Source organism: Dermacentor albipictus, chromosome 7 (assembly GCF_038994185.2).
Source record: "Dermacentor albipictus isolate Rhodes 1998 colony chromosome 7, USDA_Dalb.pri_finalv2, whole genome shotgun sequence".
Classification (NCBI taxonomy): Eukaryota; Metazoa; Arthropoda; class Arachnida; order Ixodida; family Ixodidae; genus Dermacentor; species Dermacentor albipictus.
In genome coordinates this window covers 41,344,272-41,365,862 of record NC_091827.1, presented here as the reverse complement: position 1 = coordinate 41,365,862, position 21,591 = coordinate 41,344,272, and the positions used below count along the sequence as shown (strand labels likewise).

Genomic DNA, 21,591 nt, shown 5'->3' with positions numbered 1-21,591 from the left:
CTGGTGAGGCACAAATATGAAGGTGTGCGCAAAATTTTTGGCGCACATGCTATCAGTCGGAGCGGTCAAAGCTGTGTAAATACCCTGTCTATCGACCTCATGAAACAACTTTTCCAGAAACCTCAGTTTAGCATATTGATCAAGTGTGGCGCTACGGTGCATGGTGCATAAAGCTTTTTTTATGGGAATAAATTAGGTGAAGTTAGCCCATTGTGTGTTCTTCGTCTTTCTTCGGTCCTCCTCCGCTGGCGCTAATTACGTTTTTTCCAAGTTTCGGTACTAACATTCAAATCATACTGCAGTTATATATTAATGTTTAGTACCTCCAGCGAATGTGTCACTCTTGCAAAATAAAGAATTATAATTTATTTGGCAAATAAGCAGCAGGCCCATGTATTAAAGATGAACAAAAGAGGAATAAATGAATGCCTACAGATCTGGGTGATGCAGAAAGTGCACCGATGAGTTTGTACATTTAACCGTAATACAACCTGAATAGTTATCTGGAACATTAGGTGTTCGGCCTCCTCAGCAAATTGACGTTGAGCTGTAATGAAGCCTCCAAAAGCCATCAAAAGAAGTGCTTAGAATAAAATCTTAAACCTTGCCCCACATTTGAGATATCTATCATTAAAATATTAAAATATTACAGATATCATATAAATGCGTCGTTCGCCTTCTTCTGCTGTGCTTAAACTTAGTCGGCCAATTTTACGCTAAATAGTTTTTGCTTTAATGTACAACATCAACGTGCTGGTAGTGACCGCGGACGCTTTGTTGTCATCTTGGCGTTTGAGCTGCTGTTTCCTCGTACGCTGTGAGATCTCAGGGGCCAGGTTCTCGCGCTTGTTTTGCCTCATTTCGCTTGTAAGCAGGTTCCCAATCAGGTTCCCTTCGTTTCGGAGCTGCCGAAAGCGGATCGCAAATTTGGATGGTTTCAGATGGTTGCAAAACTGAAATGGTTGATCACATCATACTAAGTGTGCACAAAACGAGTTGAACTAACTCAACAAGCAACGAGCTAGCTTCAACCTGACGCCAATTTTTCCATGGACGGTGGTGGTGCCAAGCAACGCCGCAAAAAGAAAGATTAGGGGGCGTTGGGCTGATTCCGTCTCCTTTAAGGCGCCGCTTCGTCCACACCTCTATCTACAGTTTCGAGTGCACCAAAGAAGTTCACGATAGTCGCTCGAAATGTACGGTGGGAAAGGGGCTGCTCGAGAGAAGCAGCGCGAGGCGGGTATATATATATATATATATATATATATATATATATATATATATATATATATATATATATATATATATATATATATATATATATATATATATATATATATATATATATATATATATATATATATATATAGGCACCAGCAAGACCAGAGCAGAGAATGTGCCAAGGCGTATGCCATGGCAAAGGAGTACCGCGCGAGAATTATTGGGAGTGCAATGGCATGGCAATATATTTCGCCCTAAGCGCTCCCTGTTTGGTAATCGGCCGAAAGCTGTATAGCTACACATCCCATAATGAGTAGGGAACCGCGTTTTCCATAAGATACAAAGGCGAAGCCCAACCTCTCTTTGAACACGCGTACTTCCGCAGCATACATATTTTGCCAAAGCGCCAGAGCTGCTTTCGGACCATGAATTGCCGAGATGCCTGGAGAAAGGCATTGGGTTGGGGGGGGGGGGCGTAAGCATGATGCACGGCATTTCATTAAGAGAGCTCTCACGCCATCCGGAAGGTCGGCTGAGCTTGCCCGCTACCCATTGGGGCTGGAGCGTAAGGCATGGTTGGGTACTGGTTCACTGCTTCAGTCAACGAAGATAGGTCATGTTGGGCACTGGGATGTCCGCTAATGGCTGAAGTAAAAGGATATATGCGAGCGTATGCCTTAGTTGTGAATTATTTAATGAAATATAGGAGCACGTTGGCGACATTATGACACAAATCACACAGAGCCCACAAGTACGAAATATATGCATATTACTAAATATGCACATAACCAGCACCAACCTGAAGCAAATATATCGAACCCTCATTACGCTTTCATAAAATATGCAAGTGTCGATGTGTTTACGGGAATACGAATGCTTCGAAAAATTAACCAACGTGAATACGTGAGATCATAAAGATCAGGTTAGTGTAAGGGTCATCAAAATGAAGATGTTATTAATAATAAACAAAAAGCAAATGAGCGCGAAAAAGAAATGGCCTGCGATTTCATTATTTATGCAAGAACTAGGCAGATTTTAAGAGCAAATTACCCTGGGTAAATTTTTTTTCGCAGTATTTTGCACTATTGCACTGTATGTTGTACTATTGCACTATTGTATGTATATTGCGCTGTTGCAGTATGTTCAGGAGTTTGCTATGCGAAAGTAAAACGAAAAATTGGGTTCTGATTGCCCGAAAAACATAATGAAACTGTTTTTCCTCTTGGCTCTCGGTCGCAGATTAAAAACAACCCGCCATGGTTGTTTAATGCCTATGGTGTTGGCCTGTGAAGCAAGAGGTTGCGGGATCGAATCCGGGACACTGCGGTCGCATTTCAACTGGGGCGAAATGAGAAAACACGCGTGTACTTAGATTTCGGTGCACGTTAAAGAACCCCAGGTATTCCACATATTCGGAGTCGCCCACTAAGGCATCCCTCGTAATTAGATCGTGGTTTCGGCACGTAAAAACGTCCTAATTAAATGTTTTTTTTAAATTTCAAAGCAAGTGATACATTTAGGTGCAGGAAGATTGTCCTTGGTGTACGGCTCAACTCGCCATACGGATGGACTTTTTACGTATGGAGACTCTATTTGCTTATTCTCACCTCCGCTTTGCTCAAGGCATTTTCTACTTTTTATCCATATCCTTCTTTTGTCCACTGATTGATGTTTGCCTCGCTCGTATTTTCTTTTGTTCCTTCTTTTCAACTTACGACATGTTGGTAAATCATAATATCTCGTGTGGTCTCGATGCAGAACAGAAATCCCCAGCCATTTGTCTCGGATTTTTAAGCCTTTTACTACTTTTTACTGGGTGAACGCTTCGGCGTACTAATGTTTCTGCCTTTCACCGCTTGTAACAGAACCTGTGCCTGACTGAAAAGCAACAGCTGGCTAAAGTCATCTGTACGGCCGCTTCGAAAGTTTACAGTTTTATATGTTGTCTGATGACATTTTGCTGTTTCCATAGAGACCCGATCTGAGTTACCACTTGTTTCGTCCTTGAATGCACGGTAGATTGTTTAGTTGTGTGCGTAGTAGTACCTGTCAATAAGGGATTAAAGTTTCACAAGTTTGCCATGGGAGAGCCAACCGAGGAAATGTGTCCTGATTGTAACAGTTTGTGTAGAAATGTTTAAAAAAATACAGGTTGTAAGTACACACAACTACCACTGATATGCCCGTTGGCACAATTTCTCGATAGAGATCTTCTCGCATATTTTTAAAAATCTTGGTTTAAGGTAGCGTGGGCACCCGGTGTGTGTGTACACACACACACACACACACACACACACACACACACACACACACACACACACACACACACACACACACACACACACACACACACACATATATATATATATATATATATATATATATATATATATATATATATATATATATATATATATATATATATATATATATATGTATTCCTGTCTTAGATGCGCGTTTGGAGTACGTTCCATTTCACTGTTTGTTTTGCGGCTGTTGAAGCTAGACACAAGGCACAAACAGCATTGCAAAAAATTATAGCATGAAGCTGGAATCGGCACTTTTTCGAATTTACCCATCTGATTAGCGGTTGACGTGTTATAACCAAACTTGCCTCCGCTAGGCAATACGCAATAGCGATCAATAGTATAAGAATTGATATGCAGACAGTACCTATCAGACGTCTTTCTGCGTCAGTTCTCGGCCATCTTATACGGCCAAGAACTGAAACAGAAAGACGTCTGATAGGTACTGACACCGCGACACTAACTATTTTACTGTAAATTAAATAATACCGAACTGTGTATGTTATTTTATTTGGGGTGACTCAATCATTCCCAAATCTTTTTGTAATCGGCCTATCCGATGCAAAACACCTGTTACAGACACGAAACCAATAACCGAACCGATATCAATTTTGAACTACTAGGGCCGATAAAATATTTTGAGCGGGTGTAAGGATGATATTTACAAATTTAATTGGTTTGTAGCACCTCTGAAAACACAGTATAAATTTTTCTCCTTCATTCACACTAACTATTTAACAAGTGAATTTAGAAAGTAACAGAGGCAAAACTAGGCACGCTGTTTTACCTCGGCCAGGGAAGCCTTCTCAACTATTGCAACAAAGTGCAGCTCTTTATAACTCTGCGCCTTCGATCCGCAAAATTATGCACATAATTTCGAATGCTCTACTCGAAGTTAAGTTGCCCGGTAAGAATAATAAAAGAAAACCTCCTGAAAGAGCTGACAAAAGGCCTGCAAATTTCATGGGGAACGATATTTCGTGAACATTTAGACAGAGTCAGCAAGCCGTTACCTTCACTCAGTTCGCTATTTGGAGTTGTTATTGATGAGCGCTTTTAACCCCCCAATCAATATAATGCCGCTCCACGTACAGTTTGTTGCGACGATTCTCGATAGCAGCGGGGAGGGACACTCGGTCATTATCGAGAAAACCAAAAAACGTGCTTTCGAAAGCAGGCCCTTTTGAAAACAGATCGAATTGTCTATGACATGGAGAAAACAGAGGCGGCGCTGAGTTAAGTTGGTGGTTTGTTTCTCGATAACCCGAACTTGTCCAAACGTACCTCATTATACCTCCATTGAATAAATATGAGCTTTCGTGACCGAAACCTTAAAGATCAATTCAATTGCAGAGCCATAAATTTTAAGTTGTTCACAACGTGGGGTTGATATGTCATGGCAGGAGTCCGCACATTCATTAGAGTGGTGCTTAGGGGAAAGCAGTACGTGGATAAAAATAAGTCTTGACGGGCATACTGTAAATCACTCTCGTATGCTGATAACAGAAAGGAATTGAAATGTGGTCTTGAATTTAATCCTTACTTTGCATTTGTGCGCTTTGCTCTCTACAATGTACTCTTTAGCAAAAAGGCTGTTGCCAGCATCATCCTCAATGAATTCTTACAGCAGAAAGTAGACGTTGCGCACTTAGGCAGACACAAAGGAAAATATCTGAAATGCAACTAGCTTACCGTCAGCGAGAGTGGCAGTTGAGTGACGCGCACTTAATGAGCAGGGGTGGAAGTGGTCAAAGCAGAGATGTTCCTTTTTTTCTTACACAACAAATACATGCGGTTCCTATTTATGCGAATAGGTTTAGTTGTCGCATCTATTGGGGTCTGCAACCATTCGCACGCATACCACACAATACTAGATTGGACGCATTCTTGAGAGGAAAATGGTTCACTCAAATTCAAAACTTATTATGATCGCTCGTGCACGTCCCAGGCGTGACGACAAAGGAATTACAACAATGGAACAAACACGACAGCGTGACGTTGACTGTATCGAAAACCAAGCTGTGACGACGAATGAGTGGTAACGAATGTGCAAGCACGACTACGTGATTGCGACGCCGTGACGACTGTGGCGTCATGGCCTCGATAACACTGCTGATAACACACTGCTGATAACAGAGCGAAGACGGCGGAAGGGATGCGACAGCATAACAAAGAAGGAATGGTCACGATATATGAAGGTGATGGAATGACGACCACAGCGTGTAGGTGTCGGAGTTCCGTATATGCGTTTATGCATCCTCTGCTGCCCCAGCACACCAGCTTGCAGTATAATCGGCGCCGTTAAATTTATGTCTGCTACAAGCCAATCGTGCAAAACAGCTGCCAGCAGCCAGCACCGGAAATTAAGCAACAGTACTAAAAAAAAAACGTTGGTTTAAAATGTTTATTGTTAGAGGAAAGAAGGCTCGATGCAAACAAGTGAAGGCTGTTTGGCTATAAGTGCACGTCCTTGGCATGTCAGCGCTCCATCTATAACTTCGTAAATAGGATTACGTTTCTGAAGTTTGTTCTCGATACAATAACTTTCATAATGTTATGGCTAAGCAATATTGATTTTAATGTTACAGTTATTCCGATTTTTTTTCTGCTACTTGTTCGACCAAGATTGTTGTCACTTGGTCCCGTTAGTTAATTTTGAAGCTAAGTGGAATAACACGTCATCGTGACAGACTAAAATATGCGAACAAGAAACAATGCCCCGACTCTCAACTAAATTATATTTCACACGACGGTACATGTAAATGTGCTGAAAAAGTGATACAGTGAGAGTAATAACAGCTATGTCAACTACAATAAAAAAACGTGAGACAGATAAATGTAAAAAGTGAAAAAGAATAAAAATAGCAAAATGGGTGCCATGTTATCCGCGAAAGAAACGCGATTTGTTTGGAAAGAAGCGACACCGCTGGAGGCTCTCACACATGTGTCGAGTTTGGTTTCAGTACCAAGGATTCATAAATCTCGCACGCACACTCACCTGGGAGTACCTTAGTATATAGAGCTGATTGAACTATGCCTCGAAACCACAGGTGCGGCATTGCGCTCCTGGGTGTGCTTGCCTATTTCATTAAGTGAGCACGTTCTCTGAGGTGGGCGTTGACACACCTGGCAGAACCATTGCATAAAATTTCGTAAACAAAATTTTGGCAGCAGTGAAGAATTTTATTTCATTAACAAAAACGACAGCGTAGAAGATAGAGGATAGAGTTGCTTGTTCGGCAAAAAAACTAGTTCGTCTAAAAGTGCCACAAAGTGGCACAATGAATATACAAATGTCTCGAGCGGCAAGACGCGCGGCAATTTTGTGTTCTTTCCGCGGGCTTCACTCACGCTCCGAAAAACACTTTTATCTAGCACGTACATTGAGCAACAGAAAGCTTTGTCGGGAGTTTTTTCATTGAAACTTGTAATCTAATTCATGGAAGTGTCTTTCGAACGTGCACAAATACTTGTACAGTAGAGTTGAATGTTAGAAGGGACATGAACTTTGTATTCTGCTTTGCATTATTGCTGATATAAGACGAAAAAGCCCACGCGCTAACATTTTGTATATTGCGTTCTTCTCAGGAACCATATGAGCTGCGGGATATTTAAGGGCACATAAGTCAAGCGCCATATTTTTAATATACGTGAGGGTTTTAGGTGCCGAAAATTCACGTGGCAAGGTTCATCGAACAGTACACTTTGAGAAATTCTCGTGGCCACCATGATGCAGGCGTCCTTATCACTTAGCAGAATATGGACACTGACATCGAGCAATACCATGCCAAGAATAGGTGTATGAGGTTTTATCCACGGGGCTTTTGGTTTAGCATGACTGTGCTGATATTTTTTAACAACATGCCCTTAAGTCACGAGACTTCAGTCTTCACCACGTTCCGCTACCTGCGGCCATTAAACCCGAAACTCAATTACGCAGACTCTCTTTCATTCAGCGGCCAAGAGGGAATCACCAGTGGTAACGTTCTTAATTCTATCTATAGGCTGAGACGCGATATATTTGCAGATGGGATGATCTCGCGTCTTGTTTCTTTACTTTTGCAGAGAGCTGTTCCATCCGCGCACGTTTCACAAGGCAGCACTGGTACAATGACCTTAGCGAGAGACACGGCCGTGCTTTCACTGCACCCCAGCCTCAAATATAGGCGTCACTATACTTTTTGCCACTGGAACGAGTGCTGTAGGTTCGTCCTTTTGCTGTATATATATATATATATATATATATATATATATATATATATATATATATATATATATATATATATATATATATATATATATATATATATATAGTCATATAATGAGAAGCCAACAAACACTGACACCAAGTACAACATAGGGAAATTGCATGTGCTTAATAAATGAAATAAAGTAATGATAAATTAATGGAAATTAAAGTGGATGAAAAAACAACTTGCCGCAGGTGGGAACCGAACCCACAACCTTCGCATGTCGCGTGCGATGCTCTACCAATTGAGCTACCGCGGCGGCGTTTCCCCATCCACTTCCTTGGGTATTTATGTGTACTAGTAGAACACTGGGAGTGTTAGCCAGCGCCCCCACACACAGACCTTGGCGGCGGACGTGGAACGTCTTTTTTGCCGCAGGCGTCACGAGAACGTGATCTTTTCGGGTGAAGGCAACTGGTCAATAAACCCACATATGCTACCTGAAGGCATCAATGTTGCCGGATTCGAGACCCTCGTTATGTAACTCAATTGGTAGAGCATCGCACGCGACATGCGAAGGTTGTGGGTTCGGTTCCCACCTGCGGAAAGTTGTTTTTTCATCCACTTTAATTTCCATTAATTTATCATTACTTTATTTCATTTATTAAGCACATGCAATTTCCCTATGTTGTACTTGGTGTCAGTGTTTGTTGGCTTCTCATTATATGACTATATATATATATATATATATATATATATATATATATATATATATATATATATATATATATCATCCCTCTATTCAATCACATATCATTCATGCGAACAGTCCGGGTTCAGCCACTAGCACGCAGTAATGGCGCAGGCTTTAGCAATGGCATGGTCAGGGAGCAACGTTCGATTTCTGGTGTCACTGAACCCTATGTGCTTAGGCTTAGCCTTGCGTAAGACAGCGCGCAAAGAAGGGGCAATGACAGAGTCACGACACTATAAGGGCGCCCGGCCCTTATACTACGGCGTTAATTACACGGTCATTAGTTGGTGGCGTTCAACCTTCTAGCTGCATGCATGGTGAAGTAACCGTCTGCAAAGGTGTGTGTTGGAGGGGATCATTATTTTCGACTGTGTCGCAAGGCATCACCAAATTCGCAAAACGTTCGCATATGATGAAAAGAAGAGGTGAGCATGCCTCAACTTGAGAATGAACAGGTAGAAAGATTATGTATATTGAGAAACTACAATACTCGTGAAGGCGCCGTATATCCTGGCAGGTGTACTATGTATACTTCCATTCTTCTTTTTGTTTAACTTGAAGGGGCTTGCAACGAATTGTTGCCGTCTGCGCAAATTTGTCATTTCTAATTCCTCTCTATATTTTCATTGTAGCTTGCTTCGAATCGTGTTCCTTTTCTCAACAGGTATTGCGGTTTTCTTCGTGCGCAGCTTTTCAAAGAATCCAAAGAGGTATTTGACTTACTCAAGCAATGCCACGTTTGCCTTCGTATTGGAGTTTTTTTTGTATTTTGTGACCTATGTTTGTCTATTTCAGCTTTCTGTCGCTTCTAAGCGGCTTACTCGTTTCACTATATTCGCTTTGTACATTTAAAGCTGATTGCCAGTCCGCAAGTTTGACCAGCATTCTATTTTGAGATGTTTCTCGAGTAAGGCTTCCATGACCTTTTCATCACTCTGAAACGCTGAAGAAATTTCCTGCTTGTGGATGCATGACAGTAATTGCAATCCCAGGAGGTCGTGTAGAATGTTCACAGAGGCAAGCCAGTGACTGGTATGATGATTTCTAACTCTCTATAGCCGTTGCTAGTTAGCCATGTTAGAGAGTCATCGTAACTTTTATAAGATGATAAAAATATAGCGAATCATTGTGATACGTTTGACTTGCTACGGTTGTCAAGATTGGGCTCACCGGTTGTTAAAAATAATAATATCGACACGTCTACCGATCCACATGGAGGTCGAAATTCGCATATGGTATATTATGCGAGGTATGAAACGGACAGATGATGTTTTGATGTATCTTTCTCAGGTTACCCTCATGTGCCTCATGAGTTTTTAGTTGTTTCTTGAACATTAATGATTGTTCTGCCACTAGGCCAGGCTTCTGGCGCAGCCTTTCGGCGGTCGATAATGTCATGGATATTCTATTGTGAATCCAACAGCAACAATAAGTCAAGCGCTTCTCTCCGTAGAGCCTTCTCTAGACATAGAGATCGCCTGGATCTGACTGACGATTATTGATCTCATTACGAAGACTTGTCGCTGCCCTCCAAGCTATTATTATTTTCCTTTGCGTTTCTTTACATAAAAGGCAGAAAAATGAAAAAAAGAATGACTTGCGGAATTCTGTGGCTTTGAGAACTCTGAAAAAACGCTATATGAATGCTTCTTGAATGGAAACGCACATGCACCTAGCATAAGATAATATCTTCCCCAAAGCAATACGTTTTTTAGTGCTTTAATACAAGCTTACCCACGCACTTACTTGAAGGAGGATTCGGGGTTCCGGACTAGTAGGTCTTCTTCGCTAATCTACTTTCTCGAGTTCCGCACAAAATCAACAAAGCACAGCACTCACGAATTGAAAGCTGCGTAAACCCCACCAATGTTGAACAACAAAAGAGCAATACATATGTGTTTTCTGAAGAACGCTTATTTCTAACCGAGAAGGCATGTACCTCTGCCTGTTCCGGTCATTTCCCCACCATCGACTCCCTCTCGACTTTCTCCATCAATAAATATCTCACCGGCCCATGGGAGGAGACGAAAACTCCCCCCGGGTGGTGATATACTAGGCCCCCGCCCTGACTAACGCCTTTGGTACTTCAGTCCCGCTATCTTCGCCTAGGGACATTTCTTCGAGATGGGTTTCCCCTAACTTTTCATCGAGGTTTAACGGTGTGTCTTGGGAGCGATAAATCTGGTGCAATCGCGCTGAGCGTGACATATGGTTTGGTACCCTGCAGCGTGAACAGACGGTAGTAGTGCAGGATGGGACAAAAGAGTTGTTGATTTTGATGCAGTCAAAAAAAAACTTAACCCTTTATAACGGCACGTATTACCCGGCCGAAAAAATTTCTATTTTCTCTCTGTGCAAAAAATATTGAATATTATCATAATGAACGAAAATAAAGATTCCGTGGAAACCTTTCTCGCAATAGGAGAGGGACCCAAGGCAGAAGGCTTCACCCGAAGCGAATCGTGGCATCGGTTGCAATTTTGTACGGGCAGTTCTCGATGTTTAATTTGCTTTACATCTCGTGTGCGACACCAATGTAACCGGGTCCTGCAAAGGCCTGCCTGCTCTGACCAGGATTACAAAATAAAGCATCAAGATCTCTTAAAAGAGATAAATGTTCACAAAATTTTGAAGGGTGCTTAAGCTACGCAATTAACAGTGGTACACGATAGTACTCCAAGATGCCCGAGTGCTTTTCACGCCTCCCGGCAACTGCAGCTTACGTAGCCATAAAATTTACCGGGAAACGCTGGCGGCAAACGCTGTGCACGAAGGCGAGCTTTCTGGTCGAAATGCGGCACCTTTCGTGGGCCGATATTCTGTTATTGTTTCGCACAACTATTACTTAAGCCTCAGAAGATTTAACATAAACGGCATGTGCTGACGATGTTTTGTTTCATGTCACCTGTTTGTGAGCTCACAATCGCAAAATTCCGAAGAATTCTATTGTGAAGAATGTACGACAAGGTATGTGCAACTTTGAAGACAGGAGAACTTTAATAAACGCGGTGATTTTCGCCTACTGGACGTACGGCACCGACGCTGGACACCAACACGGATTTGTCTGTGACACGAGGGCCTTTGACATTATGAACCGAATATATATATATATATATATATATATATATATATATATATATATATCCGAAAATTGTTGCTCACGGTCACTGCAGTGTCGGACGCCAGAGCCGGACGCCAACGCTGACATCGGGTTTTCTGCGAAAGGTTTTCTGACATCGGGTTTTCTGCGACCCTGACGCTATCGCGTAAAAACGAAGTGCAAGGAAGGAAACTGAGGTAACATTGTCCATAGAGTGAGGACTGTCATAGAAGTTGCAGGCAACAATTTCTTCTTACAAAGGGGTTCACAACTATGCCGCTAATTACTAACGCACGTAAAAGACACTATATTATTGGCGGTTATTATGCATGGTACAGGCCGCGGCTGGTGTCCTCATGGACAGAGTGTTTAGAGCGCACACTATGCCGGGTTGCAGCATTTGCGTGCGAAATTCGTGGTCGTATGTATGTGAAACGCATTTATTTAGGTGGAAAGAAAGCAACACACCCATTAAATAATTAAGTCTTGTGTTTCACATGCCAAAAACACGCTTTAATTATGAGGCATGCCGTAGTGGGGTTCTCCGGATCAATTCTGACCAACACAGGATCTTTAACATGCCCCTAATGCACTGAACACGATCGGGTTTGCACTTAACCCCCATCAAAATGCGGTGGGGATCGAACCCCTCACCTCGAGGAACGCCATAGCCTCCAAGCTTTCTCGGCACGTGCAGGAGTGTTGATTATATGGGGGGGGGGGCGCTTCCGTGGTGTCTAGACGCAGCATAGCTTTACTGCAGTTTTGCGTCTTCCCTGCCAACGTCTGTTTTTCGCTTGGCAAAATTGAACTATTTATGTTAATGTAGCATAGCGTATCATGAAATTAAATTTAATCAGTTTGCCCGCAACTGCTGCCATGTCTAGCAGTAGTTCCTCCCGCTCTCCCTTCCCTCCCGTATGAGAGCGAAGAGTAGCAAAGTTGTGCTCTACTTATTTCGTGACTGCGTTGGTTATATCCATTCTCTGCCTCCTCTGACTGTCTCCTATCTTCCTCTCTGCTGTTGTATTTGCCTTCCCTCTGGACTAATGCGCATTAGCACAAAAGTGAGCGCAGGATTTTCTACAACGCGTTTTCGGAGTGTGCGGATAATAACAGCGATCTAGTGACTATTGTAGCGACGCCCCGAGTACTCCAAAGGGCATTGTGGTGACGTCGTAGAACAGCCTAAATGAGCTTCTCGCGTCGCTTTTCCTTTCTGCTCAACTCCTGCCATATAGCTACACGCTGTGAACCACCTGCCGTTGCGCCGTGCTATACAGCGACAGCTTCAGCAGCATCAGCAGTAACAAAGTCGAAGGAAAATGCAAAATAACTTTCGTTTTGTAAAAATCAGTGCACTGAGACAATACGTAACTGAAAAGAGAAATATTGAAGAATTGTGTGTGATATTTAAGAGCAAGAAGAAAGAAGTAGGAATTCAAGAAAAACACACAGGGTCGGAAGAATGATGCTAGGTCACATGTAATAAACCATTTGCCCACAGCACATAATTTCCTCTTTGCAAGGCTTGGCGGAAGACACGGTCTCTCAATGGTCTCTATTAAAGGCGTAAGGTTCTTCATTGTTAAACTATTGTGTTATGTCGAAATGTTATGCCTAACTAATGGTCGCAAGATGTGGAACTATTCTCTAATTTTCTAGCAGTGCGAGTACCTGCATGGCACCGAGTTGGTTCGAACGTTGTCCTACAAATGAGTGTACTACACTGTGCCTGACGCGGAAAAGCTTCAAAAACGTTTTCATGCCGGCAATACCATAAGAAACACGGTACAGGAAAGATAGCCCGCACGTTGGAACGAACATTTATTCAAAAGGGAAGACTGGGGGAGCGCCAGTTCCGCCATGAACGCGGAATCTATAACGTCTCTCTCCCTCTCTCACTGCTCAAGCCCCCCCCCCCCATTTTTTCCCGCCGCTGCTCTTTTTGAAACGACTTAGTTTTGAGGCCGACGTGGCTGCCGAGTACGTGACAAGAAGGCCGTTTTAGTTTCACGCACTACAATGGGATGCGCCATGAGAACGAACACAAAAGAATGTTCATTGTAAGGCGCAAAAAGCCGTCATCTCTATACGCACGGAATGGAGAATGAAGTGCTCGACATATGTCCACAAAGACGTCAGCGTCGGCATGAATGTGTTAACAGTGGCTCGCTCGTGCCTGTTTAGGAAGTACTAGAGAATGAGCCCCCAAAAAAGAAAAAGAAAGCACGAATGACTTTTGTCTGCTTGCGTAGAGAAGTCTAAAAAGGAACAGGAGTTGCGCAAATAAATAATGAAGTACAGTTCTAGCCGTATGAGTTCACCACAAATTTATTTCTTCCCTTCGCCAGACATGTGTACGCAAGGCAATGCCTGCGTAACAAAAAAAGCAACAATTGGCCTAACCGTATTATTTACGAACTTGTAATGACGACTAAGGTCTTAGACTTTAACCACATCTGAACGGTTCTTTAAATATATTATCTTGAAACTCCAAAGAATATGTTTTATGTACCTTAAAACCTATATTGTGTAATAAATACCCTGTTGTGCAATCATGCGTAGTTGCGTTGGTCAACTCATGTTGAAAACAACTCTGAGTATTTCTCTGTGAGTATGCTTGTAATATGCGCTTGTGCGAGCGATATCCTTTAGGCCTTCTTCTACCTGCTCGCCAAGCTTTCCATAGGTTCGTGCTCCAAGGCTATATTCAGATTTTTTTACGTACTCTGTGGGGGAGTGCAATGCGTATTAAAAATTATGTGGAAAGTTCTGGGAAGCAGACAAGAAGTACCGACTGTACTGTAGAATGTACAAATAGTAAATTGTAGAAGAAAACGCAGGACTGTGTAGAACATGTTGTATAGTTCTTCAGTGACGAGTTGCAAGTGTAACTATACGTGTCCACTCGATGTTGCAGGCGTCAACACGACTTAACGATTGACTAGGGGGAGCATTTTTTAAACTTTGGCCTTCGGCAGTAGGAGACAGGAGCGCTGCAGGAAAGGACCAGAGGATGGAAGCATGCAGGCTTCCGTTATCTAGTATGCAGTATCGACAAAAGAAATCGATCGACCTCATCTGCACGCTCTTCCATCAACCTGTCACCTACGAGATTCTGCCATCGTCTCTGGAAGGCGCCTCCTTTTCAGCAATCTATCACACTTCGCGGTGAGGACATGCACCCATTGTTTAACTCGAATTGATGGCTTATACGACGTGAATGGATCCAGCTACCCTTAAATTCTTAGTTTGCAGTTTGTCTCGTCTTTTTTTGTTCAAGCGAGTGAATTCAGTACAAGACAGAAACTATCAAGTGTGGTAGAGCAGTTCGTTTAGAATAAAAGGAGTCTGAATTTTCTGTATTCGTTAGTTCGGGCCTCATCTGGAGTCAACGCAATATCTCACAGTGAGATATAGTTGAGTGCAGGAGTATAAAAGTAGAAATATTTACTGCTCCGTAAAAGAAAAACCTAAATAAAAAACGCCACTAGAGAGAGACGTTGTTGTGAAATATTTTTATGTAGCCCACATTACCACAAAGGCTTCAATATACATTTCGCATGTCAAGTCAAGCGGTTCACCATCTGAAAGCAACGCAGCGCTCATGAGACGTTTGCATATATGTCTTAACCTAAACTCAGGAGCACTCATGCATTCATCCGCCATCAAAAGGCGGCTGCACTTGGGGATAGAGCACGAGAATCGGTTCTCAGCTTCACGAAGCCAGAGCCAGTGAGACACCGCGGATTATAGCATTATGCACATCAAAACAGTTTGCAGCATTCAGGCAAATTAGACAGCTTGGCGTGACCATTGCGATGCTCACTAATGGAGTTCGGCATACCTCCTGAGATACAGCTATAAGAGCTATTTGCGTTTCTTGTGTAAAGTACTCTACTATCTTCGCAGCACAAAAAACATTTTAACTTGAAGAAAACTTGAGACAGACTCTCATAAATGGAAAGTTCTGGCAAGTATTCTCTTATTGCTTTTTTATATTTTGTCTCTTCCAACCTCCCCTTCAAAGAGCGTAAAAACATTGTTCTTGTGAGAACTTATTCACCTCTCGCTTGCCTATCTCACTCACTCCCTTGAGGCTTCGTTTCCAGTATGCTTCCGTATTGCAAGTCTCTGTGGAATCGCAGAAAACAACAACGACACTGGCAGAGATTCTTTTCGCCCCTAAAATAAGCTATCTGACAAAGAAAATAGATTGAACCCTATGTTTTTGTTACAAGCGAAGCTTTCCCCGCTGCACTTGAACTGAATGTAGCAGCCGATGTGGTATATTTTTATTTTGTTTAGATTTGCACTTTTTCTGTAAGCAGACCTTTTCTTTTGCTTGTTTTGCCGGTTTCATAATAGCTAACTAAATATACTTTCTTGCGTTGACTAAGGATCTCTTTTCACGTCCTGCCCTAATTTTTGGTCAGAAAGTACTTTTTTTAGACGGTTTCGTCTTAATTACTGCCCAATAATCTAGATAAAAACTTTTCTACTACCCCCTCAATGTCAAATGGTGAAAACCATTGCAATGATGCAGATATGTCAGTAAGCTCGCGCTTTCAGCAAACATCGGTATGGGTTTTCTCAAAATTACTTAGTCTTATATCACGACACCTAGATATCATAACTGCACGAAGTGATTGTCTCTCAGAAAGTCATTTGTAAAAAAAATCAAGCTTTTCTAACTCTTCTATGCCCCCCTTCCTAATTTTAGGTAGGAACAAAACGGAAAATAATGACCGCAAAGGCACTTTCACAGTCCACAATCTTTACTACCCTTCAAGGTGTCCATACTGCCGGGGAAATCGTCTATAAAATTACCCATTGTTAAAATAAGCCGTAGTAAAATATCCTGATTAGAAAAATTTGTCTCTATATGACCTATTCTATAGCTGAACCAAATCTTTCAAGAGCTACTATCCTAACCTCATAGGAGTACCTACTGGAGGGAGGTGCTGCAAGGTCACTTGCCCCCCCCCCCCCGCCTTATCATAAGTAGGCGGACAAAGTAGGTCATCTACGAACGAGTTGTGGTTTTGGTATTACAAAGGTGGATGCATCATGACGTCATGATACATTGGCTAACTTAGTTCTTGTGATTACTACACATCTCGCACCAGCTCGTCCAGAAGAAATGCGGGGAACATTCTGGTTCATTTTGTTTGCCAGCAATGTAACGAAACCTACCGTTATATTTGCTCTTAACATTTGCTCTTTGCCATGCCATTGCAATGTTGCCAATGATGCCCAAGTCCAGCACCTTCAGAACACCTTAATCTGCTGAACACCTTGAGTCACCTCAAAGAAGTCGTTCGTTTCCCCACCTTTTTAACAGCTAAGTGTGTGGTAGATTCTCTACAACTTTTAAAGTATATGTCAATATTCCTCTATTTAGTGCACTGCGCACCTTTAATACACCTTTTATTTACTGCACCCGACACCTTTATATTTCTTCCACCGAAACCATAGTCTACAAGAAATTTTGCATTCCATCCCCACTGAGATACGGCTGGAAATTAAGCCCAAAACTTTCGCTTCACAGCAGAATAATATGGGTTCAAGAAGCGGGTGCAGTATTTTCTAGTGACATATTTCATTAATCATTCGTCTCACGTTTTCTCAATGGCTCCAACGCTACTTGGACACCATGCACCAAGTGACCGATCTCAGCGGTGTTGTCGTCCGACCCGTGTCTGAGCCGTGTCTAAACCCCAACCGAGCCAGTGAAGAAACGCACAAAGGAATGGATAGCGAACCACACTGCTAGAAAACACAGCCCCAACACCGGTGTTTTACCAAGGATATGTTTATTTTAGCGCCAACTGCAATGCCACCATTCAAATACATTTGAAACGCCAACACTAGCGACTTGAGCGACTAGAGCACTTGAGCGACTACTAAAGCAATCTGAATAAAATTCGCTGCATCTAAGGAAACAAGATAAACTAGGCCAGCTGCTGTAAGTAACGCATTTATTTATGATTGCAACTGTTTTCATGGATTTGTAAAGACTCTGTAAACTAAAAAAAATATACATCAAATTTAATACACCCTTACTCCACATGAAAGAAAGAAAGACTGACTGCCGGGATGCCCTTCGGTCCTTTAACTTTTTTAACTGGAACGGCAGGGAAAAATGAAGTTTCCCTCATTAGTAAGAACAAAGTTGAAAGTTACCACCCACGTTATTGCAGTTTCTCTCTGTTTCCTATCTCTCATCGTAAATATGGCCATTGCACTAGTGCTGTGCTAATCTTATTCAATCCGAAGTTTTCTGATTTGATATTTGCCATTGATTACAACGTGTTCTGCTATTTATTACTGTGATCATGTGGGTAGTACGGATACAAACTTCCCTGCAGTTAGGCACATAGACAGTGTGCATAACTGTGGTTTTATGTGTATAGATTGTGCGTGTAGCATGCAGTCCGCATCTCTTTGTGCACTTGGTCAGAGACAGTGATCGAGTGTGCCAGTAGGTGCCTAGCTCACTGAGTTATTCCATCAACATTCCTCATACTCTCGCCTACATTCCTATCACTTACCAATGCAGATCCAGGCTGCACTGAGGAGCGCCAACTCACAAAAATCTACCGATAGCTTTGTACTATCTTCCTCTTTTACGGCCACATTAGTACACTACACAAAGAGTCATGTCAGAGCAAGCACACACACCAAGCTAAGCGAATTAATCCTGCTTGAACGAGGAAGGTATAAGAATCTGGCCTTAAAGCAGCTTTGCAGAAACTCTGTGTCCCCAAAAAAAAGTTTTCGGTGGACTGCGTAAACACGGGTGTCAAGCACGGGAGAAATGTCAGGCATGTATACACTACACACTCTCTTGCAGATAGGTGAGGCGACACCTTGATACGAAAGATGGTGTCGATGGAGAGCCAGAATGGGTCCAACTCAAAAAAGGAGCTGAAGGCATGCAAGTTACATATGTGTCATGGACACATACGTTACATTCCAGCAACAGACGGCACATTTAAACCAGACATGACTGCATGAAGTACAGAAACAATCGCCCGATGCCCTCAAACTGAACGCTTTAAGTTGACCTTAAGTTCTACTGGCAGTAAGTTGTTTCTGTCGTGCACTTTAATTTCTGGTTATATTATAATTTATACACTTCGTTAAAAAAACAATTTCCCCTACGCTTCCTTTGGCTTAAGTAAATGTTCGCTCATGAGATTGTAACTAATAAAAATCAAGCATTTCGCTTCCCCTCCTTCGCATTCAAGGTTGAGGGATAACTTGCCAAAGAGAACAAAGGGTGGTACAGTGATACATTTGATTAAGACACAGAAACATACATTGACAGCAGAAAAAATCCAGCATGAAATTAACTTAGCAGTCGTATTCTTTTGTTAAAGGAACTGACAATTGGCCAGAATATGTTGCGAGACGTTGGTGGATGTGAAATGACCACCATTTAAAGTGACAGAATGCAACACGCTGTTCGCGAATAAAGTAGAAATTATGGAAGTAGGAAGTAGGCCAAGAAACTTTTAAAGAACAGTAATTGGCGAGGCCTGGCGGTGAAATTTTGGTACTTCGGATGTAATCTATGAGGTTACGTAAGTCGACTGTTAATACCTACAGCATAGTGGCTTGTTAAAATTGCAGTTGGTATATTATTAGACACATCGCGCTTTATTCTGTGCTTCTGAAATAAAAAAAAACGCACGTGTGGATACTGCAACACGCTGAATAGCATGTCATGTGTAAAGGCGTCGTTTTGTTTTCAATCCAATTGGTTTCGTTTCTACTGGTTAAACACCAAAGCGGTTGGACAGGTAACGCCGAAAGCACGCAGCTATTATCGCATAGCTACTTGAAAAACCCGAATTGCAGGAACATCGATTTGATAAAAGAAAACCATTTCGAGGCTACTGTTGCAAAATAATTAATATGAGCAGAACGTCGCTTAGGCTGTGCGCCTGTGTATTAATACCGGCTCCCAGTAACAGCTAATTGGGCAAACCGGTACACAACAACGAGCCAAATGGCTAGTTATTGTGCCCTTCGACAATTGTGAACTGTGTCTGGAAGTCGCCACTATAGGGACGTTATAGTCAACATCGAACATAATGTGAGAGGCGCGATTTGCCACTTAAAGTTATTTGAATACCTTGCGCACATGCGCGCACAAAGAAGACTGTGGCGATGCCGCGGTAAATACTAACAAATATTCAAGCTTCATTTAGTAAGCACTTAAAATAAACATCTGCAGGGCAATTAGACATCTGGCCCACTGCATATATGCTTTATGGATGTCCAGCACAAAAAACAAAATCGCGCCTCTCCATGTAATTGAGCCTGGCGGGACGTACTCTGCACATAACCATAACCTTTCAAGAGTACCCGCATCCTCATACTTATTGGGCCATCATTTGGTTGTCATATGCTAAAGTACAATGCACGAAATCCAGTAACAAAAATTTACTCTTCGGCTTTGAACCGTCAGCGTGACTCGGCGTACCAGACGGCGCATACGTATAGGCAACACTGAAATATAAAGGTATTCGTGCGATATAAGTGGGTACCATTATATAAAAAAAAGACACTAACATATATAACCCGCACGTCTGCACGCATTTCTATTGTCCATGCTTGCCACAGGAAGCGTATTGTAAATCGAACAGGACGAGAATTCCGCGCAATATCAATGATACGGGCCATTATGCGATTACGAGCGCAGGAGCAAAAGTCTAATCAGGAACCGCCCCATGAAAAGCCCTGCGGTGATGCTACCCATATATATATATATATATATATATATATATATATATATATATATATATATATATATATATATATATATATATTCTTATTTTTGTGTGATTTCTTCTGAGAACAATATAACTCGAAAGCGATTACGCGAAATTTTCATCCCGAGTATAAATTTCGATGCTGAACACAATTATCTATCTTCTCTTGGGGTGCACGAGAACACTCCATTATATAACACTACGTGGTGGAAGAAGGAGGGCGGTGAAAACGAGAGGTAGAGAGAAAGCAACAAAAAACTTCATTTAGACCCGGCGGGTTGGGGTGTAGTTTGCCTGTACTGAGTGGAGCACTCAGTGCCAGGGTGCCTGAAAGGCCGCAATGTCCTCCTCACCCGCCAGTTTGATGGCGGGGCAGGAGTAAATCAAGGCACCCAATACAGTCCAGGGATCCAACGGGTATGGAAGAACTTTTGGCCCTGGTGATCAGCTTTCGCCGGTCTTCCGATTACGGGCTGGTGGCACCGTCTCGCACTGCTGTATGATTTCGTTCCCGATAGGGCAAGTTGTTAGGGGGCTCTTGGACAGGTCCATGTGGTGAGGTACAAAAGCCTTGTCTAACTTGGAGGTTAACAAAGAAGTCCGCGAATAAGCTGTGGACCACGCAAAGAGAAATGGAAAGAAAAATATTAACGTTAGGAGATAGGAAGAGAGCGATGCGGATCAGCGAGTCAAAAGGAATAGCCGATAGTTTAGTTTACATTAGGAGAAAAACTAAGTTGGGCAAGCCATGTAATCCGTAGGGCAGATAAGTGGTGGACCATTAGCGTTACAGAATGGATGCCAAGAGAAGGGAAGCGCAGTAAAGGTCGACATAAATCTAGGCGAGGTGATGAAATGAGGAAATATTCCGGCGCCAGTAGGAATGAGCTACCGCAAGACACAAGGAATTGGAAATCACTCGGAGAGGCCTTCGTCCACGTAAACTATTCTAGGTACCATATAGTTCAGCGAGGGGACATAGTAGGCTAATAATGATTATGATCAAGATGATGATAAGTCTCTCTGTGCAAAAAGCACAAACGCGTATATAAAGGTTGGTTTGCCTCGCGTGCAGGAGCATTAGGTCAAGCTATACCTGTTGGCCTGCATTTGCTTCCAGGCCGTGACCAGTTCTTGAGTACGGTAATTGCAACGCGAATGGACTGGACAAAAACGAACACGAAAGCGACGTAGACAGATGTCTTTGGCACAAGGACATGACGCGTCTTCAGCA

General features: G+C 42.4%; 1 protein-coding gene across 11 annotated transcripts in view; it reads right to left on the bottom strand.

Annotated features, from left to right (window-relative positions):
- Positions 1–21,591, bottom strand: part of LOC135920980 (uncharacterized) — a 377,473-nt gene that overhangs the window by 275,896 nt on the left and 79,986 nt on the right. The window lies entirely within an intron of this gene.